Genomic DNA, 4,834 nt, shown 5'->3' with positions numbered 1-4,834 from the left:
TGTAATACTACACATCCTTCAAGATGTTGAGATATTAAGTATTGAGCATAGTGATAAAGGCATCTTATATTTTTAATATGTTTTGGCTTATCTTTCTTTACTCCTCACCAAGCAGAAAATCTCCCAGGATTTATGGTTGTCTCTATTTTCATTAACCAGCTGGAACTACAATACTGTATCATTATTTTAAACCCAAGTGATCATAAACTGTCGACATGCCACGAAAACAGCTATTGTAGATGATTGAAGCTGTTTCAGGAGTTCTTCTCAGCTATCTGGCTTTTTCAGCTATCTGGCTCTCACAATAGTGGAAAATGGGTCCAATGATAATAATTACAACAATTGTTTCTTGATTACTTGCTGCACTGTGTTGAGGTCTTTAAATATGTAATCCAGGGTCCCAGACCTCACTATTCAGTGCTTATCAAAGAAGGTCATCATCTAGAATCTACAATACTACGTACTCTTCTCCTGTTCTGGCTCCATTTCTTTATGCCTCTGCTCACAAATTCACTTGCTGAAATTTCATAGTGTGATTCCCCATCATGAATATTCCAGTCTACACCAAGTGTGGTCTCCCTATATTCCCAAAGATTGGAATTCCTTGGTTTGGGATTAAGAGTATGGCTGAGAAAAATGGCCTCCTACCCAATTATTTTCCGTGCTTGTTATCTGGATCCTGAAAAAGGTCAGCTTGTACAAAGATTCTCATAGATAATAAAAGTAATAATAGTAATAATAATAATAATAATAGATATTTATTAATCATTGACTAAACATTTTACTTTTTACCCACAGTTTCATTTAATAAACCCAGAACCTCTATGAAATATACTATTATCATCATCAGTTCAGAAAAGGGAATGCAGACTTAGGGGTTAAACTACCCAAGATTAAACAAGTTTCTGAGAAAGTACATCAATTTTTGTCACTCTTCTGATCATAGGAGAACACGTCCAGTTCAAGGAGCGTGGATGGTGTCATGTCCCATTCCATTTGCTCACCCAGGTCTAATTGCCACCAGGCATTTTCAACCCACCTCCAATTCCATCTTCTCTATTTTGTAACTAAAGCTTTTCCTTTTTAAGAGAATGAAAACATACGGAAGAAAGGGAAATATGGAGGAACTGTCTACATTAACTTGTGTATCCAGCTCAGTTAGCCAAAAACGGCCCATTACACCCACATCATCTTGCTATACTAAACAAATAAAATGTTAATATATGTAATATTTATGATGGTTAACCTTGTTCCTATTTTACATCTGAGGAACCTAACACTCGGTAATGTTAAGCAATCTGCCCAAGCTCACAAAGGTATTACGTGATTATGAGCAACTGATTAGGAGTGGAGACAGAACTCATTATCAGGCTGTCATAATAGCTCCTGGAGAAGATCTTAGCAAAGTGAAAACATGTAAAACAACAATAACAACAACAAAGCAAACAAACAAACAAAAACAGAGTTTACGTAAACTGGGAATTTCCAATATTTATCTAGAAGGAAACTTCACATTTCTTGCTACCAGTTTGAACAAAGGGACTCTCCATAACTAGAGATACGTGTTGAGATGTTCGGTCTACAGAGAGAGAACATGCAGACATTAACAAGGAGCCACTGAATCAATCAGCAGAAATATATCCATAGAAAAAGTAATTTCACATTTATGTTCTAACACTGATTTTATAACTTCAGGCTTCTAGCAGCAAATGAGAGGAATGTCCACTTTTATTTTCCCCCAGTGTCTCAGAAGTCCATGCCCAACAAAAAACCCTGTTTGGATTCAGTTTCTTCAGTACATGCCACCCTAGCTGTTGCTTGCTTTTCATATTAAAATACCTCTAATCCAGGTAAGGTTTGTGCTCTATCTAAGGAGAACTGGATCAATTTTTATTGTATACTTAGTAAGGAACACCTTACCTTTTTTTTTCTCATTAAATTGGTTTTAGTGGGTCTCAAAATTTTGTGTCAGATTTTTGGTCAAGTTGTTTTCATTAAAAAGCACTGATTTAAAAAACTAATAACTTAAAAAGCACCAAACACACACACAAAATAACAAATGGTCCACAAAACATTATCTTTCTCTTGGGAAGGTTTTATAATGCATTGTAATCATTAATCAGTCTTTCACTATTAAACTTAAATTGCTAATTGAGACAAACAGTTCTGAGATCCTTCTTTCCACTGATTAAAACTGGGGGTGGGGGGCAGGTACTGGGGATAATATTCATTTAGCCTTCTGAGCTTTCTGGGCAGACTTGGTGACTTTGTCAGCTCCAGCTGCCTTCTTGTCCACTCCTTTGATGACACCCACAGCAACTGTCTGTGTCATGTCATGAACAGCAAAACGGCCCAAAGGAGGATAGTCATAGAAGCTCTCATCACACATGGGCTTGCCAGGCACCTTGTCTATGATGGAAACATCACCAGATTTCAAAAACTTTGGTCCATCTTCCAGCTTTCTCTTTGAACAATGTCAATGTTCTCCTTCAGCTCAGCAAATTTGCAAGCAATGTGAGCTGTGTGACAAACCAGTACAGGTGCTTATCCAGCACTGATTTGATCTGGATGGTTCAGGATAAGCACCTGAGCCATGAAGCCAGCTGCCTCCATTGGTGGGTCATTTTTGCTGTCACCAGCCACACTGCCATGACGAACATCTTTGACAGACACATTCTTGACATTGAAGCTCACACTGTCCCCAGGACGAACTCCACTCCAAGCTTCATGGTGCATATCAACAGACTTTATTTCAGTTGTAATATTGACTAGAGCAAAGGTGACCACCATGCAGGGTTGGAGAACACCAGTCTCCTCTCGGCCCATAGGGACAGGACCACTACCCGCCTCCAGGGGCAGACACAAAGGCTTGTCAGTTGGACGAGTTGGTGGTAGGATGCAATCCAGAGCTCCAAGCAGCATAATTCCATTGGCATCACCATCTTAGAGGTACTTTTGCCCTTGAACCAGGGCAGGTTAACACTTGGCTCCAGCATGTTGTCACTATTCCAACTAAAATTTGGCACAAATGCTACCGTGTCAGGGTTGTAGCCACTTTTCTCAATGTAGATGCTGACTTCTTTAACGATTTCCTTGAATCTCTTCTGGCTGTAAGGCAACTCAGTGGAATCCATTTTCTTAACATCAACAATTAGTTGTTTCACACCCAGTGTGTACGCCAGAAGGGCATGCTCACGAGTCTGCCCACTCTTGGAGATATGCTTCAAATTCACCTACACCAGCAGCCACAATCAGGACAGCACCGTGAGCCTGAGATGTGCCTGGAATCATGTTTTTGATAAAGTCTCTGTGTCCTGGGGCATCAACAATAGTCATATAATACTTGCTGGTGTTGAATTTCCACAGGGAGATATCAATGTTGATACCACACTCACACTCAGCTTTCAGTTTATCCAAGACCCAGGCAGACTTGAAGGAGCCCTTTCCCATCTCAGCAGCCTCTTTCTCAAATTTTTCAATGGTTGTTTGTTGATCCCACCGCATTTTTAGGTCAGATGACCAGTCGTGGTAGACTTGTTGGAATCTGTGTGTCCAATGACAACGATGTTGATGAAAATCTTTTCCTTTCCCATTTTGGCTTAGATTTATCAGTGGTTCTCAAGACACCTGTGTTCTGGTGGCAAACCCATTACAAAAAGAAAGGAATGTATTAACTTTTCAAAATGAAAATTAGTGAGGAAGGGAAAAAATTAAAACGGAATACAAGGTATTTACTAAACCTGGTGTATTTATGAAGAAAGGCCTGTGATGCACCACAGAATTATAAAATTAGGTCTTATTTAAATCCACAAATGTTGTATATATTGATGCACTTCATATAAAATTGAATCCTAGAGCTTATAGTCCAAGGTAGCAGATAAAACTTTATTCTATTGCCCTAAAACTGCATAAATGGAGAAGATAACAACTATCCAGTCTGAGATCAGGTTGTGATTTTTAGATTATATTAATCAACCACTTTTTTGTTTGTTTTTATTAAAAACATTCCTTCTTCTCCCAATGTATTTTCTTTAATATACTAGGCTAGTATCGTAAGTCTGTTCGTTTACCATTTTTTTTAATATTAGGTCAAATAGTATATTAAGATATGAGGCTGTATCATCATATTTTTAGCCAAGAGGGGTGCAATGACCTCAATGTTTGTGTCCCTTCCAAAATTCCTATGTTGAAATCCTAACCCCCAATGTGATGGTATTAGGTGGCAAGGCCTTTAGGAGGTGATTAGGTCATGAGAGTTGAACCCTATTGAATGGGATTAGTGCCCTTATAAATGGGACCCAGACAGTTTTTTGCCCTCTTCCTGCCACATGAAGATACAAGGAGAAGTTGACTATTTGAAACTAGAAGAGAACACTCATCAGAATTTACCCATGCCGTCATCCTGATCTCAGACTTCTAGCACCCAGAATTGTGTGCAATACATGTCTGTTGTTATAAGTTACCCAGAGTGTGGTACATTGATAGCAGCCCCAACTGACTTAGACAAGGGGTATGTTTTATAGTCATTAATGAGAAAGGCTTATATTTCTGATAAACATAAATCATCTCATACTTATTCCTATAGCATAGAATTTATAGATTTTAATTTGATTATTTATGAAGTGAGTCATACAATATCCTAGATGAAAAACACCTTCTTGTAAGGAATTGCCTCCTTCATTAATGTAAACACATAAAGCCTCAATGTTTTACCACTAGAAAGATAATCACTAGGTGGAGAGTAGTTGGACTGAGTTACTCTACATCTGTTGCTCTTGAATTGTATTTTTGCTACCCTTACTCAGTCCCCAGAAGTGTACAATTTTTTGTTTGT

At 38.4% G+C, this 4,834-nt stretch overlaps 1 pseudogene across 1 annotated transcript; it reads right to left on the bottom strand.

The window, feature by feature from the left end:
- Positions 1-2,227: 2,227 nt before the first annotated feature.
- On the bottom strand, positions 2,228-3,593 carry LOC308498610 (elongation factor 1-alpha 1-like; annotated as a pseudogene). Its single transcript has one exon. The product of its transcript is annotated as an elongation factor 1-alpha 1-like (transcript).
- Positions 3,594-4,834: the final 1,241 nt, after the last annotated feature.

The sequence above is a fragment of the Rhinolophus hipposideros genome (assembly GCF_964194185.1).
Source record: "Rhinolophus hipposideros genome assembly, chromosome: 6".
In the NCBI taxonomy this organism is placed as follows: Eukaryota; Metazoa; Chordata; class Mammalia; order Chiroptera; family Rhinolophidae; genus Rhinolophus; species Rhinolophus hipposideros.
This window is presented reverse-complemented; position numbering and strand designations above follow the sequence as displayed.